The sequence below is a fragment of the Podarcis raffonei genome, chromosome Z, assembly GCF_027172205.1.
Source record: "Podarcis raffonei isolate rPodRaf1 chromosome Z, rPodRaf1.pri, whole genome shotgun sequence".
NCBI lineage: Eukaryota > Metazoa > Chordata > Lepidosauria > Squamata > Lacertidae > Podarcis > Podarcis raffonei.
Genome location: NC_070621.1, coordinates 22,956,956 through 22,975,162, shown reverse-complemented (window position 1 = coordinate 22,975,162; position 18,207 = coordinate 22,956,956).

Genomic DNA, 18,207 nt, shown 5'->3' with positions numbered 1-18,207 from the left:
TGTCAAACCACTGTGAGAACTGTAACTCTTTGGGGGAAATAATACAGGGCTCATAACAACTCACAGCACCATTAACAAAACACAGCTACAAGAATTATGGGGGAAGCCATGATTTTTATAAAACTCTGAAGCAATTTAACAATAAAACATCAATACTAAAAATATATATTTTAAAAACAATGCCAAGTCCAATAAAAAATATAGATTTGTTTTCACTATGGAGCAGGATAGCAAGTCAGGCATAGTATAGTTTTCAATTATGAGTGTACTAAATCCAGCTAAGCAAACACACACCCTCACCTGGGAGATTAGTCAAACAGCTGCCTATGAATTTCATATAAATTCCTACATTTTATCTGTTCATTCTTCTAAATAGCCAATATCTAAAATACAAGATTGTACAGATATTACAAGCTTAATACACAATGAATAAAATATATAGTAAATAGGATATAAAAATATATACAAGAACATTTAATATCCTTTTAAAATATTTGCTTGTGTTATAACAGCATCATGTCCACTAGAATCCCTCTTTTTATATATAGCACAGCTGGACTCCAATCACCCAACCTTTCTTTAAAATTTCGGTGTTCCTTTAGCACCATTATCAGTTTAACTATGCCCATCTGCTCCCATAAACATCAAACCAGTTCCATTCATCTCTGCATGTCTCTCCAAATAGAATCCTATCTAATGTTAGTATGTATAGGACCTGAATGCAAAAAGTATTTAGTATCATTTGGTCATTTACATGATTCAGTGAACTTGTAGCAGGTTAGTAATCAAACACAGCTGAAATATTTCATTAATAACTGAAAATACAACCACTTTCAGCATTTCCACCAGATGTGTATAAACATTGGGAAACCAGTGTTTTCAGTTACTATTGTCCCCCTGCCATTTTGCTTTTCCATGGTGAGCAGTGCTACTCTAATGCCGTCTTAATATAATTTTCTCAGTCATTTGTGGCTGAGGTAAAATTTGAGCAGAAAATGAAAGCAAAAAAAGAAACTCCATACTTCTTTTGGAATTTCCATTTGTAAGCCATTTTCCCACATACCTATATTTTTGTGTTCTTGGGTCACATACGATATAATTTGGAGACCCTTTCAACTTGCTTATACCTATGATACTTACAGCAAAGCTTTCCAAACTGTTTTGTAACACATTAGTGCGTCAGCTGCAGTGTGTAGATGTGTCACGCGAACGCTCTCTGCGCTCCTTCCGGGGCTGGAAAGGGGTTAGGTTAACCTCTGGTTTGCTCGTAAAACTGAATTACTGTTTCGTGAAATGATGCATGTCCAGAAAGTGTATCACCAACATGAAAAGTTTAGAAAGCTCTGACTTACAGGGTCTGGTTTAAGCCACAGATGATCGATGCCAACTCCACCCAGTAGAGGGCAGTGTGTGAATGCATAGTAGCAAATATATTACCCCCATATATTGTTTGCCTAATTGCATGGGTCTTTAAAATAGAACACCTCCTTGTGTTGGCCACCACATTAACACTTCATTTGATTCCATTTTTCAGAGCATCTAGCAAGACAATTGGGACTCGTTTTCCATCCAGTTAGGATGGCATTGGATTAGCAACGCCAAATCTTGCACCAGGATAAAGAGCTGGAAATTAACAGCATTTATTTGTGCTGGGCTGATTTGCCCTTTCTTGGGTGCCGTTAAAAATGCTGTCCTCAAGGAATCTGCCATTAATGGTTCAGAAATGGAGGAGATCAAGGAGTTGGTTTTCAATACTTGGCAACTCCAGGTAGGTCTGGAATAGAACCCTCCCTGAAACCCTGTTGCTGCCCGCCAGTGTAGAGAATATTGAGCTAGGTGGACCAATGGTCTAACTTAGTATAAGGCAGTGTTTTATGTCCCTGTGTGTGCCCCTATTGTGCCTAAAACAACATTTCAAAAACAGCTGGCAACATTGTTGAGGGCCCCTATTGTGCCTAAAACAACATTTCAAAAACAGCTGGCAACATTGTTGAGGGCCCCTATTGTGCCTAAAACAACATTTCAAAAACAGCTGGCAACATTGTTGAGGGGGAGATGAGACAAGAATGAACTAGCAGCTAGTTTAAAGCAGGGTTGGGTCAATCTGTGGTCCTGCAGACATTGTTGAACTCCCAGCTCCCTGTCAAACAACATTAATAGGGCCACAGGTTTCATATCACACGGAATGTTCTAGTGCAGATTAAGGCCACAGCTCAGTGGTAAAGCATCTGCTTCGCATACAGAACGTCCCGTGTTCAGCATCTCCAGGTAGAGCTGAGGATGTCTTCTGTCTGAAACTGTGGGGTTTCTGCCAATTATTGTAGGCAACAGTGAGCTAGCTGGACCAATGCTCTGACTCCGTTTAAGGCAGCTTCTCCTGTTCTCATGGCTTTGGAAGGACTGACACCCTGTGGATAAAAGCTGGAACTACATTAAGCATCGGTAAAAACGTGCTGCTTAGACACTCCTGCCTGTGATGTTGTTCCTTCAGTGCCACCCCTCCCCTGTCCTCCTCTCTCATATGATTTCATCCTTTCTCCTTTGCTGCTCTGTGCACTTGGAGCTGTGCCTAAGCCTTAAGACGTGTAGCTGAAACAAATGCATATCCTACAGCCTTTTAAATGTGTCTGTGGGAAGAGGGGCTTATCGTTTTGTTGTTTTGGTTTAATTATTTACTTGCATTTACTTTATTCTGTATTTTATTCTGTGAACCACCCTGAGATCTTTTGATGAAGGGTGTGTATATTATTATTATTATTATTATTATTATTATTATTATTATTATTACTATTACTATTATTATTACTATTATTATTATTATTTCTTTCCAAATTGTCTATGCATCTATTCTCTCTTTGCCTTTGCTGTATCAAAGTTTATATTCTAAGCCCCCTTGATGCATGGACCTGCCCTCTTGTACACTTTATAAAGCATCTTGCACATTCATGGTATTATCTAAATAAACAATATCCCCCCTAATTAAGCAAATGGAAAAAAGTCAGCCTGGGGTAGGAATATCCAATGCGTTGCCTTCCAGGTGTTGCTGGAGTTCCAACTCCCAGAAGTGTGACTGCAGACTGCAGGCTGGGGGAACTTCTAAAGCTATTCTTATAATTCTCACAATTCACTGTGTCTTGCAGAATACAGAAGGATGGGCCTCCTGCCCAAAGGCACTCCCAGGCCAACGTTTGACACAGGGGAACACAGCAGAGGGAAAGGCAAGGAGACCGAGACCTCCTCACTCTGGCTTCACAACACATCTCACCTTCAGAGCTGCTGCAAGTCATCACTTTGGTAGCTGAAAGCATGTGGGTGGGGAACCTCCAGTCTATGGCTGAATCCACTCTGCAAGACACCCCTCTCTCACCAGGCCCTGCCCTTCACCAGCCCCCCTCTGCACCCTCACTGAATGCTTTTGCCTTAGTGGAGTGTGTGCTCTTGAACTGAGATGCTTCTTGCCAGTAGGATGGGAAAATGTGGGAGGGTATGTATGTGTTGTAGGAACCCAAAGTGTGTGGTACTGCCCCCGGGGGGGGGGGGGTTAATCTAGGGAGTACTAAGAGGCAAGGGGGCGCTGGATGTATAAATGTATATCAGCCCTTGAATAGCTGGCATCACTGCATCAATGCCATCTGCTTTGTTGAATTAATTAAATTAAATAGAGCTAATTCGATTTTGAATAAATATGCAGTTGTTGCTCTTTTGAACTCCATTGTGTTATTATCTTCCTTAGTGGGTCATGCTGACAGCTATTCTGAATACAGTGGTACCTCGGGTTAAGAACTTAATTCGTTCTGGAGGTCCGTTCTTAACCTGAGGTACCACTTTAGGTAATGGGGCCTCCTGCTGCTGCCGTGCCGCTGCCACACGATTTCTGTTCTCATCCTGAAACAAAGTTCTTAACCCGAGGGAATATCTCTGGGTTAGTGGAGTCTGTAACCTGAAGCGTCTGTAACCTGAGGTACCACTGTAATGTTTTTTATAAGGTAGAGTAGGGGGCCCTTATGGAACCAAGGGGGCAGTGGCCTGAAAAAGTTTGGGAGTCACTGCTCCAGCATTGGCGTGGCTGCAATGTAGTGCCCTTTATGAAAGAGTTGCAGCTAGTGCTCTGTCCAGTTTTTCTCCTGGCTCTACCCATTCGAGGCCCGGCTCTGGCCCTGTTGGGATGTTCCATTCCACTGTAAGGAACAGACGTGGGACTGTAACTCATACCAGCATTGCACGCTGGGGACTTCCGTTTGTGTTTCTGTTTTGCTTTCTGTTTTGCTTTGGACACGACGGAGATCAGACATGTTTCCTTTTGTCATGATCTACGCTGAATAAAACCTGCTTGTCAATATGCTCACACAGCCTCTTGTCCCACTTCTGTTTGCACAGCGTTTACTCCGCTGAGTAGCGTGCTCAGTCTTCTAAAGCCTGGGTTGCAGATTTATGCTGCACCAAGGACCGGAGTTTGCTTAGCACACCGGCCGGTGGGCTGGAGCCAGCTGGGGACCTGCCAATTGCCCCCGTTTCCTTGGGTGCAGTCTGTCCCCATAAGGTTCCTCAGCCTTGCTTCATTGGATGGTGTATTTTTTTTTTAATCAGTTCATTCTGTAAGCAGCCATGAAATGTCATCAGCAGCATTTCCATAAAACAAAAAAGCCTTATTCTCCTGCTAACACTGCCAGCATGAATGCCCACTGAGGTGTAGTCATGCCCTCTTGCTCAACACCCTTCTTCCTCATATCAAGGTCTGCCAGGCTCTAGCTAGAAACCTGCCTCTCCTCTCCTCTACTGGCTCACATTTTTGCATCTTGCAGATCTGTTCACTTGAGTCCCCACCCCCCCTCAAGCAACTAATACATTACATTACATTAAACCACTGAGTGAAATAAGTGGTGGTGGGAATCTGTCCTTTCCGTAGACAGCTCACAACACAGAACTCCTCAAGGGCAATGACACGGCATGTTAGATTCATTAAAATATGTGGAGAAAGAGGCAGGCACTGATGCACTCACAGGAACCTCAGCTTACTTATTAAGAATGGCATGTGATTTATTGCGACATCTTTTCCAAGCCCACGGCTTAAAGTCTCTGCTCATAAACCCCCAAGGGAAGAATGCAGTGCAAGGAAAGGAAACACATTATGGGCCTTGCTCAGAGGTGCTGCAGCAGACTTCTCCAACCTGGTGCCCTTCTTTATTTATTTATTTATTTATTTATTTATTTATACCCCGCCCATCTGGCTGGGTTTCCCCAGCCACTCTGGGCAGCTTCCAACTGAATATTAAAAACAATACAGCATCAGTCATTAAAAACTTCCCTAAACAGAGCCACCTTCAGTTGTCTTTTAAAGGTAAAATAGTTGTTTATTGCCTTGACATCTGCTGGGAGGGCGTTCCACAGGGCAGGCTCCACTACCGAGAAGGCCCTCTGCCTGGTTCCTGTAACTTCACTTATTGCAGCAAGGTAACTGCCAGAATGCCCTTGGCGCTGGACCTTAGTGTACGGGCTAGATGGTGGGGGTGAAGATTCTCCTTCAGGTATACAGGACAGAGGCCGTTTAGGGCTTTAAAGGTCAGCACCAACACTTGGAATTGTGTTCAGAAACGTACTAGGAGCCAAAGAAGATCTTTCAGGACCGGTGTTATATGGTCTCGGCGGCCACTCCCAGTCACCAGTCTAGCTGCTGCATTCTGGGTTAATTGCAGTTTCTGAGTCACCTTCAAAGGTAGCCCCACGTAGAGCACATTGCAGTAGTCCAAGCGGGAGATAACTAGAGCATGCACCACTCTGGGAAGACAGTCTGCGGGCAGGTAGGGTCTTAGCCTGCGTACCAGGTGGAGCTGGTAGACAGCCGCCCTGGACACAGAATTAACCTGCGCCTCCATGGACAGCTGTGAGTCCAAAATGACTCCCAGGCTGTGCACCTGGTCCTTCAGGGGCAGCTACCCCATTCAGGATCAGGGAGTTCTCCACACCAGCCCGTCCCCTGTTCCCCCAAGAACAGTACTTCTGTCTTGTCAGGATTCAACTTCAATCCATTAGCTGCCATCCGTCCTCCAACCGTCTCCAGACACTTCAGCTCCTTTGGACTGCAGCTCTCATCGTTCTCAGTTCAAAACATCTGGAGGGTGCTAGGCTGGGGGAGGCTGTGCTGGAGAGGCACTGTCCCCACTCTAGGTTTTTGAACCCACGGAATGTGCATGCAGCAAAGAGGATCACATAGAATCACAGAATTTTAGAGTTGGAAGGGACCTCAAGGATCATCTAGTCCAACCCCCTGCTGTACATGAATCACAGTTAAAATTTTGAAAAAACACTGGCTGTCACTATTTAATTACAGTCGTACCTTGGATCTCAAATGTCTTGGCTCCTGAACAAATCAGCTCTCGAACGATTGAAACCTGGAAGTGAGTGTTCTGGTTTTCTAATGATTTTCGGAAGCTGAACATCTGGCGTGGCTTCCACGGCTTCTCATTGGCTGCCGGACATTCCTCCCGCCAATCAGAAGCCACACCTTGGTTTTCAAACAGTTCCCGGAGTCGAAATGACTCCTAGAACACATTCTGTTTGAGAACCAAGGTATGACTGTACCAGGCATATAGCCAATGATTTTATGACACTTGTTCTTCTATTCTGACTTTTGTGGACTTATGTTTGTGGATTTATGTTTTAAAAACATAGATGTGGACACACCCAAAATCTTCTGGCATATTTGTTATCCTTCTGTCCTGAATCACTAAATCTTAGAATATCTCACTTCTAATGTGCATTCTTGTAAATGAATAATAAAATGTCCCCCAACCATCCAGAGAGGCAATGTTGCTAATGGATCAAGCCTATTATGATGGTGGCGAGGAGCGTCTGTGGCAGAGCTGCCATAGTTCCCTAAGCTTGGTGGGACTGCTTTCTCTTACATCCTCAATTTTTCTTCTCAATGGGAGAAGTCAATGGGAGGGAAATGGGGAAATGGTTTCAAAGGAACAATGGGGTTTAGGGACCCACTTGTCCTCTGCCATCCCCGAATGTCCTGTTACCTTGACCAACTATATCACAGGGTGCGTACAAACAATGATCACAGCCACAGATAAGGTGACTAGAGGGCATGGTGGCCTGGAGGGAGCAGGCTATGCAGGGCCACCTCAGTCTGGTTTCAGACCTAGTTTTAGTTCAAAAATAGTTCAAAAATAGTCTTGGTCCTCCTGCTTAATGACCTTTATTCGGGAGGAGACATGGGGCACAATCTTATTAGTTCTATTTGTTCTCTCAACAGTTTTCAACAAAATTTAGCACAATGTCCTTCTGGAATGACTCAAGTGCGCTGGGAGTTGACGAGTCATTTGGTCCCTCCCAGAAGCCACTAATGGACCATTAGACTGCCTGAATATCCTTGGAATATATTAAGAGTTGCACCTTCTAGGAAGCAGTTTCTTCAGAATACAAGACTGAAGTTGGTTACTAGTCACCAGTTACTCATTTGGAGCAACCTTTAAACACATTCAGTAAATAAGAGACAGCGTGGTGTAGTAGTTAGAGTGTTGGACTAGGAACTGGAAGAGACCAGGGTTTGAATCCCCACTCAACCATGAAGCTCACGGGGTGTGACCTTCGAGGCCAGTCACTGCCTTTCATCCCAAACTACTACACAAGGGGGATTGTTGTGGGGATTAAATGAGGACGCGGGGAGAACCAGGAGTGCCACCTTGAAGAAAAGGTGGAATATAAATGCAAATAATCATAATAACAACTTTATAACAAGTTCATTTCATGTATCTTAATGTCTGGGGAACTAGCCTCTTCAGGACGGAGAGCAATTCTCTCCAGTCAAAGCTGTCATTTTTGTGCAATGCTCATTAATGTGCCATACCTACCCTTGAGAACCCCCGGGGGAAAGCATTGCTTGTGCAGGTTCTCTGCTATTCACTTGTGTTTCTTTGGTGGTGAGAGAGGTTGAGGTTGGCCTAGGGTATGGTTGTTTGTTTGTGGTTGGCTGTGGTGGTCTTGTTTACATATGTGACTGGGGAGGGTGGGTGTTTTGAATCAGGTTAGCCATATTGATTTGTATGTTGTTGGTGGATTTTTGTCATTGTCATGTTGGGCTGTGTATGTGATAAAGGGGAGCCATACTGGGGTGAAGACGTCTTCTTCTATTTGTCCCCGTGTCAGTTTCAGTTTATCGGTTAATTTTTCTAGTAAGGTTGTTTCCCATACTATTTGGTACCATTGGTACCATTGGTCCATGCTTACTCCTGACAGGTCTCTCCAGTGTCTGGTTATGATGTTTCTGGCTGCTGAAAGTAGGTGGGTTATGAGTTCTTTGTGGTGTAAATGGGCATTATTGTCTTGGAAGATGTTTAGTAGAGCCAATTCTGGGGTGATTTCTAATATTTGCTTAGTTATTTTACATATTTCTTGTATGGCTGTTGTCCAGAATAGTTGGATTTTGGGACACTCCCACTGCATGTGGAGGTATGTGCCTGTGGAGGTGCACCCTCTCCAGCATTTTGGTGAAGTTCCTGGGCGTATTAGCGCTAGTTTTCTTGGTGTTAGGTACCACTTGTAGGTGAGTTTCAGAGTGAGTTCTTTTCTTTTCGTTGATATGGATTTAAAGGGGGGTTTAGACCACATTCTGGTCCATTGAGTGGGGTTAATCTCATAGCCTATGTCATCCTCCCATTGTTTTTTGATTGCATCTAGGGCGTTCGTGGGATTTTGGAGTAGTATTTTGTATATTGCGGATACCATCCCTTTACTGTGTCCTTTTGTTGTTAGGAGGATGTTTCCGAAGGTGGTCAGGGGCCTAGTTGCTGCTTTTACTGCTGGATTGTTTAAGAGGGCATGTAATTGGTGTTGTGCTAACCAGGGCATTTGGGTATCTTTTAGTTTGTCCTGTATTTCCTGTGTTGACAAAGGTTTGTTATTTTTATAGAAGTCTATTAGGTGATATAAGCCTTTGGTTTGCCAGGTTTTTATCTGGAGGTTTTGTGCTGCATGGTGGAATAATGGGTGATACGCCAGGGGAATTAGTGGGGATGGGGTTGGGGATAGTTTGCCTAGTTCTGTTTTCCATGCTTTGAGCTTGGTCTGTGTGTACCTATTAAGTGTTGTGGGAGTTTTCCTTTGTTTGGGAGGAGTGGGTATGCTGTGGTGCAGGTATTTTCAATTGTATCCCTCTCTAGGTGTATCCATTGTTTTGCCTCATCTTCTAGTATATATGGCGTATTTGGTTGGCAATGTATTATGCTTCTATGTTGGGGATTCCCCATCCTCCCTCTGAGGTGGGGAGGTGCAGGTATTTGGGGCTTATTCTTGTTTTTTTCTGTGAGAAGATAAAAGAGTGTAGTTTTCTCTGCTATCTGCCGTGTTGGGTTGGGGAATCCAGATTGGGAGGGTTTGGAATAGGTAGGTTAGTTTTGGGAGGGTGATCATTTTGATCATGGCTATTTTGTCTGAGAGAGTGAAATTCATGTTGTTCCATCTCTTTAGGTCTTTGTTAATTTGTCACCACAGGGGCTTGTCGTTGTGGAGGTACAATTTCTTGAGGTTTCTGGTTATTAGTACCCCTAGGTATCTGAACTTGGTGTGGCAAAGTTTTATCTTGGTGACATTAGTGAGTTCTTTTTGGGTGTTGAAGCACATAGCTTCTGACTTTGCAAAATTTACCTGTAGGCCCGACACCATTGCAAATGTGTTGAGTTCTCTGATTAGGGAGGTTGCTGTGCTTATGGGGTCTGGTGTTGTGACCATTAGGTCATCTGCAAAGAGCCCAGATTTATAGCTTCTGCCTTTTATTTCCACTCCCTTGATGTCTGTGGCTGCTTGGATTCGGATTGCTAGGGGTTCCAGAGCCAAGATAAATAAGAAGGGAGACAGTGGGCATCCTTGTTTCATGCCTCTTTGGATTGCTATAGTATTAGAGTCCATATTGTTAGTTCTGCATTTTGCTGAGGCTTGGGAGTATATTTGTTTGAGGATTTGTAGGAAGGTGAGTGTATGATTTTGAGTGGCCCAAAGCTTAGTTTGGGGACCATACCTCCAGCTCCTTATTTGTAATTTTCACTTGGAGCCATGCGTTAAAAGAGTTTTGTACAGAAACAATCCTTTCATAAAACTGGAGATAGCAAGGATTGAGTCAGGGGTCTTCTGCATGCAAGGCAGGAAACTTACTTTCTGGGGACATGCTGTGGAGAAGACGGCAGGACGCCAGTGTTTGGGGTTTGGATAAGGACACCCTAGGCATATGTCCCTGCTTAGCCATGAAGGTAACTGGAGGTTACTGAACCAGACCTTCTATGTTCAACCTACCTCACAGAGTTTTTGTAAAGAGAAAATTAGGTAACCCTCTCATCTGTCCACTTTGTCGCACTGGATACAAATTGAACTAAGAAGAACAGCTGGGGCAAAAGAAGGCATACAAATCATCATTTGTACATTCAAAGATATTGCTTCCTTTTTGAATGAGAGTAATCTTAAGAAAGAATGTGAAACTATTTCATTTTGCTGGGGTATGGCAAATATTCATAGTAGATGGGCTCGCTGGGAGATGAAGTGCTCCATTTGAATGCAGAATGGCCTGTTGTCTGTATGGTTCATGAAATTAAAATACCAAGAGAGAAATTGTTCAGTTGTTCTGCATTATATTTGAAGAAGTTGTCCAGAGCCCAAGTGAATTGGAAGAATAAATTTTAATAGGAAATATTGAGAGGCAGAAATTAAGAAATGAACTATTTTAATAGAAACAGAGAAAGCATTTTATTCATTCCCCTCCCCAGCCCCTGCTCCCCCCGCAACCCAATACATTTAAAGTACACTGATTGAACTGTGTTTGCAAGAAAAATAGAACCTCTCCTCTTCCCAAGCAGAGAACTCGCATATGACACAGAGTCTAGCAGCTGCTCCACAAACCTTCCCTAGCTGGGCAATATTGACAGAGACACGAGCTGCAGGAATACATTTGTAGGTGCTTTTGTGGCACTGCCTGAGGGGGTTTACATATAGGAAAATAAACGGTGGAAGATAAGGAAGGGGATATAATTCAATAGCAGGGACCTATTGCCATTACCTGGAGCACAGGCTTCCAAACACCTTGTAGGTTTAGGTGCGTTCTGTGCACCTGTTCATATTCACCATTAAGCATCTGCCATTTCCTTTGATCTAATATTCAGATCACAGGGTCTTATGCCAGTGAGACTGCACATCTTGCTTGCTTCTTTCTTCCTTTTTCCTTGTTCTGAGGACAAGAATATTTCAGCCCTGGTCAGAGAGCAAGAGAAGGAGATTTCACACATCCCATTTGCTAAGCATTTAAATACGTAGATGCATTCTCTTTGGTAGGCAGAGCATGGAAGAAAACCATTTCTCATCTTACAGAGGCTAGGATTATTAGAAAAGGAATTAAGATAGCTTTGAGTAAAGGTACAGCAGAGTAGCCTTTAAGCAGAGGTAATCTCATAATGGGAAAACAGTATGGGGAATAGATGTGAAATTTAATCCTTCCTGGGATATAATGGTGCCAAGATTTAACCTGGAACCATTCAATATTCAGCCACTTGACCTAAGGGAAAAAACTAAATACTGACTAGGAGACGTTGTGTATTTGTTACTTATTAAAAATCTCTCCCCCTCCCCACCCCCCCCACCCCGGTTGCTTACCGCAATAAAGCAAAGCAAACAGGTTTTTTTAAAGATGGAAGCAGAGCATTTAAAAAGAAGCAACAATTAATTATCTAAGGGACCAGCAAAATAACAACAGCTTGGAAGGCCAGGATCATCTTATTATTATATATTGCACTTGTTAGTCACTTTTTAAAAAGATGAAAAGGGACTTAAAGGGACTTACCCCCCAAAAAAGCCTGCCAAAAAAGCAAGGTATTTTCAAGAAAAATGAAACATCTTTATGAAAATAAATCTAATCTTAGTCATTTAGCTGACTGTGAAAACCAACAATTCTGGCACAAGTTCCACCTGTTTTGCTATCTAAGAAAACGTTTTTTAGTTTAGATGTTTTTAAAAAAATAAGATGAAAAATGCGTGTTCTTTGTAATTTTGCAAAATATGCTCATTAACCACATGAAAGGTACTCCCTGATGTTATTTTTTAATTTAACTTCCTAGTTTTCAAATGACTGAAGATTTTGACGGATATTTCTGAGCACTTGGGGTCAAAATTATTATTATTATTTATTAAATTTGTATACTTCCCTATACCGTCAGATCTCAGGGCAGTTCAAAAGATAAAATCTCAATATAAAAACACAAAACACATAATCAAAATAAAAACCAAAACAACCCAATAACACCCCCCCACCCATTTTAAAAGGCCATTGGATGTCAATCAGCTAAAGGCCTGGTTAAAGAAGAACATTTTTGCCTGGCGCCTAAAGGTGTGTAATGAATGCACCAGGCCAACCTCCCTGGGGAGAGCATTCCACAAACGGGGAGCCACTGCAGAGAAGGCCCTGTTCTCGTGTTGCCACCCTCCGGACATCTCGTGGAAGAGGCACATGAAGAAGGGCCTCAGAGGATGATCTCAGGGTCCAGGTAGGTTCATATGGAAAGAAAGCGAAAGAAAGCAATTTAAAACAACCGTTGTCGAGACATTTCATTCCGAATCTGCTAGATAGAGCCAGACAGAGGATAATAACAGGTGGGTGCTTTGCCCTCCCCCCAAACATAAATCCTGGCTATGTTCATGGGCCCAGATAAGCAACAAGCAAACACAGCTGGCACTGGAGCACCAGCCCTGGAGAATGGGAATGGGCAAAGGTGGGAGGGCTTCCTCCTGTCCCCTCAGCAGTTGCTTCTCCACTCCACCTAAAGGGAGGACCAGCTCTGTGGGATTGTTAAATCTGACGTAGCTGATTTTACCAAACACACATTGTTTTGCCTTTCAGTTTATATTTTTATTCAGTTTTATGAAGCAAACACACATATTTTAGCAGGAAATTAATAAAAGGAAAATTGGAAATATCATAGTTTTTAAAAATATCATCTCAAATAAATATTTTGGATCTTAAGATGGTGGGGCTTTTTACACTAATACTCAATAAACATTGCCCAACTTGGCTTAAATGTGTTAAATTTCTGCCTTCCTTTCCCACTTTTGAATAGCTTGTAAACATTGCCATAACGGTGTACTAATATAGTTCTGCTTTATATTTTGTTGGATTTGAGCCTTTATGCCATTATTAACCACTATACAATACAATCTTACTGCCAGTTAGACTGGATATCCGTTCTCTAACAGAACCTGATGTTAAAAGGATTGTTTCCTTTTTGTTAGCAGTTAATAAAAATAAAACAGGCTCTAGGTCAAATTGCACACTCCTTATTCTCTCTAGTCTGTTTCACTGTGGAGATCAACATCCCTTGGCTACTGTAACTTGGCCACTATATGTGGATTTAGCTTGCAGTACTTTTTCTCAGTTAAGTTCCAGTTAGATTAGGAAGTCTTTCAGAGGGCAGATACAATTTGGTCATCATCTTGGTCATCATTTTATTATAATAACATTTGAATATATTTTCCAAATATACTATTGTGTATTAAACACTATTAGAACTCCTAAACGTGACTGCATTGCAACATTTCACTCTTTACTGGTTCTTCCACACAATAAAATGTAAGGAAGGTTTTATAAAGATTTTACATAAGAGGCTTTCTGCAGCTAGAAAGATGTTTTAAAAACTTGTACTGCTTCTTAGATCGAATTATTTACATCTCAGTTGTCTATGACATTATCTCAGCTGCAGATATTCATACCGGAGAGGGAATAATCAGTATTGAGTAATCATGTTATTTATTCAAGTGACTGAAAATACATGTCTGAATAAATCCATATACCCCCCCTCTCTCTCAACAGATAGCAGTTTCCTAACTGAATCTTTACTGAAATCTATGGGTTCAGCTATACAGCTGCAAATAAAACGTTTTACCGGTGTGTTTTAAGTGCAAGATACAATGTGACACTAGATGGCGATGGTGAGCCTTATGTAAAATTCAATGTATTTTTTAAAAACGCTTTAAAAAAACACATGTTCAGAATGGTTTTTATATGTGTATAGATTCCACCTATATCATACATAACTACCGCTACTGGAAATTCAGCAAGGCTAATTCTTCCAGAATTGTCCCAGACCCTGAAAAATTTGCTAAGTACAAAATGCTGTTCTATATATTTTAATTTCTTTACTTTCTACCAAGTTTGCCATATTACAGCAAGGTTCCACAGGTATTCTTTATTTTTGCTCCTCCTCCACCGAATCTGTTATCATCTCCCTTTGTAATGCATTGGCTGACTATGGGTTATCCAGCTTAAAATCTTCCTGTTAAGTGTACTCCACTACGACAGCCAATGGGTTAGTGGGGATGAAGGCTTTTAAGAACACCTGTCTTCTCAGATAGCCCTACCTATCCTTCTAGGGGCAGAACTGCAGAGGAGGTGAGTAGAACCAAGTGTAGCTGTGCATGTGTGGGTGGAATGCCTCCTGTGAATGTAGGAGCCAACTCCCAGGGGCTGGGGTCCCTTTGCCCCCTCCTCCAATAAAATAATTGAAGGGGCCAGCCCACTAAGTTGATGGGCATTGCTATTCAAATGGTGTTCGTGCACAGGATCATGTGATCAATTATGTGGAACGGGGCTTCCCCCCAATCTTTTATTCAAGTTGGCACCCCTGCTTGCAGAGGTGGGAATCTCAGAGGGCACTCCTTGGTGAGAGGAAGGAGGAACAGGGAGAGGGTGCAATTCCACCCATCTCTGAGTGGGCATTGCAACCTGGGTGGAAGTCAAATTGCTGCAAGCAACAATGAATGCTTTCATTCTCTCCTGGTATTGCAGTATCTTTTCAGTAGAGTGATTGATAGTTTGGCAACTGTGAGGGAGATAATGGATTAGGTGGATGGTATGTGAAGTGAAGGAGTAAAACGGAATGAGTTTGCATTGGATGAGTGGCAGCATTGTATGAATTGTGCAGTGTGATGGGGTAGGAGTCAGCAGGCTGAGTGCTGCATATTCCAAGTCTGGATGTGACTAGGCAAGAGGGAGGCTGAAGAGGGAAGAGTTCCCTGACTCTTGAGATGTCTTCAAATGGGCTGCTATGAGCTGGGGGAATCTCCAGATTTAATTACTGAATGGCTAAATTATTCAAACTAAAAATGTAATGGGGTCACTGCTGACAGAGAAAGCCAGCTCTGAAGCTGTACAGGCAGCACAGAATTATCTGATGAGTGTAGTGAAAGACAATTAAAAGAAAAACGCGTTGGCTGCATTTGGGCATGACACCACACCAAGCAAAGCCACTGTGGTACTTTCCAGACACGATTGGACTCTTGACTCCTGACAATGGCTGGACCCAGACCCAGCCAGCATAGCCACTTGTCAAGGAAGATGGGAGCTGTGGTCCAACAATATCTGTAGCATACCATGCTGGCTATATCTGTACTAAAACATAGCTGAATACAACTTGAATGAGCCACAGTGAGGCTTGTGCACTCCTCACTGCCCCAACAGCTACAGGGAATGTGGAAGCTTTGGCTTCCATTTTGGCTTGTTGTGAAGTTCAAAGTTTCAAACTCTGGCTAATATTAACTATGGTTTATTTGAAGCAAGTCAACTTCAAACCACAGTTTGGATGACACTGCAAACTGTGGTTAGGCAGAAATGGAAGGAGAAGCTTCTAAACTCTTCCTTGTGGCTATGCAGGAAGAAGAAGCCAGTCCAAGGCTCACCATAGCCTGCTCTGTTCATGCTGAAGTTTGGTTTTCTAAGGGGACTACATACAACCAAATGTGAGCGATTTTTGTTCTCTCCCCGCCTCCTGCCATGAAAAGGCATTGCTGTTGCTGTTTTAAATTTAGAATTGGGAACATTTCGAACATGACCCCAAGCAAAAGTCTATGAAAAGAATGGATAACTTGAGCCAGAGACCACACCATGGTACCACTCACTTTGCCTTCTGATACTTAATAAATGAGAGTTTGATTTCTTCACATACATCATCTTAAAATGAGATTTTTATTTGTATTTATTCCATAAACAATATAACAAAACTCAGCAAGTTAACAGTATGACGTTTCCACCGTACAGAGTCAGTCACAAATATTTAAAACCTTTGCAACAAGAACAACGAAACCAAAAAAAATCTTACAAGAATAATTTACAAGAGGATCTATAAAACAGCAAAGCGCTCACAATTTTTTTCCAGTTTCCTTTACACAATATCACTACACTCTTTCACGACAATTTCTTTTTTATTACAAAATTCCCAACAAAAAGTTTTAAATTTTTTTTTCTTTGTATTTTGGTTTTTAAAACCAGAAACCTTTTAAGTGTACATCCTTTTATTAGCACCCGGAGGGGGTGCCAAAAAGGGGAAACCTCACACATACAATCACTTCACAGCACTTTTCTAAGAAAAATATACACTTACAAAATATTTTACAAATTGGCACACTTAAAAATATACAAGATTTTGTAGGCGTCTTAGAGTGATCCTTAAGAATTATACTTCAATTGACTCTACAGAATATTTATAAAGCTCATTCTAAAAGAAGAAGAAGAAGAAGAAGAAGAAGAAGAAGAAGAAGAAGAAGAAGAAAGGCAAATTATCCCCAAAACATGTTAAATTTGCAGTGTGTACACTGTTAAAAACAGAAATGGATATGTTACATTCATTTCAAGGGCCATATAGGGCTTCCATAATACTCAAGGGGAATAAAAGTTTTCTTTAGCACCATAAAACAGTAAGCAACTGAATAAAGAGGTGCCTCTGGTTCTATGGAAGTTAAACTTAAGGAGCAGTACATTCAAATCTCTGTAGGCAGCAATTAAAAGTGCCCACAGCCAGGGCTGCGGGTTACGAAACAGAGCATCTCCTTAGATTTCTACCCTGCTTCCTACTGGGAGTAAAAGACAAAAGGGAGTTTTAACTGGGTCTTCCCTTACCTATCTCACAGTTTCTAAATACACCCCCTTTGTGCTTCTGATTCTGTCTCTACAAGGGTAGTGGTAACTAAAAAAAGGCTATTTCTTTCTTCCCTTTCCCCGCACCGTGTTCAACGTCTCAGTAAACTCACCTGCTAACTCTGCTCTCTCTCTCTCTCTCTCTCAAACATCCTTCTGCTTTGCTTCAGCTCCAGTTTATCCCCACCCCCCACCCCCCAATGGCTCTTACTCCATTGTCATTAGTGTCACTTAATTACCTGAGAAACAGATTTTTTTTGTTTTTTTAAGAAAAAGCCTTTGTTCAGCCAAAGATATACATACTTTATTTTAATTCCACCCCCCTTTTTTGCATCTTTTTATTTTAAAAAATGGTTAGCTCATTGAAAAGAAGAGAGGGGCTCATTCTCAAACTGATATTGTGGAGGCTCAAGCCACAGTTCCTCAGAGGTGCTTGGGGGAATTGCATCATGCAGAGCTGAGAATGCAAAGCTTTAAATGCTATAATCTAATGCAACCTATAGTTCATAGACTTGCCTCTTTCTTAAACACTGATCTCAGTAGCCTTGGTTCAGGCATAATGCAAAATGATTTTCCGTAGTTCCACTGGTGCAAGTAATGCTCAGAGGGGCGGGGGCCAAGAAAAGAGAATGGGTGGGTTATATGACCTTTATTCATTTATTTATTTAAATATTATATAAGAAAGTAGTTTTGCCATATGGGTGTGGACCCAAGCTTCTGGTGTGGATACTACTTCCATGTTCCCTTCTGGTAAACAGCTTGGAGTGTGTTTCACTGTTTGACCACAGGTAAATCTGGGTCAAAAGTAATGTGTGCAAGCCACCAGCAGCAAAGTCTCTCTCAAGCCACTCCTATCTCCTAAAACTACCCTCTCTAGCTTTGTTGAGCATTTCACATTTGGCAACCTGCTTCAAAGCTTCCTGGGGATTTGGAGTGTGTGCTAAAATGCCTTGTGGTAGCCACAATAATGACAGTTGTCACATTATAATGTTAAATGTGTCAGAATGCCAAAGTCCCTGCTCTTTAAACAATTCTGCACTCTGGCTCTCTGACATCTGCATTGAAAAAACATGCCACAGGGCAGCAGCTTTGAAGGGTCCACATGTCTACATTTCAGCTTTCCCTTCAAAACACTCACAATGGGTGGCCAGGAGTAGGTTGGGCTCTTATCTGCAAGTATGTAGATGGGAAAGGGCATGGTTTTATATGTATGCTGCAACAGTCAAAATGGAGATGAACCTTGCATTTTTGCACTTGGATCCTAA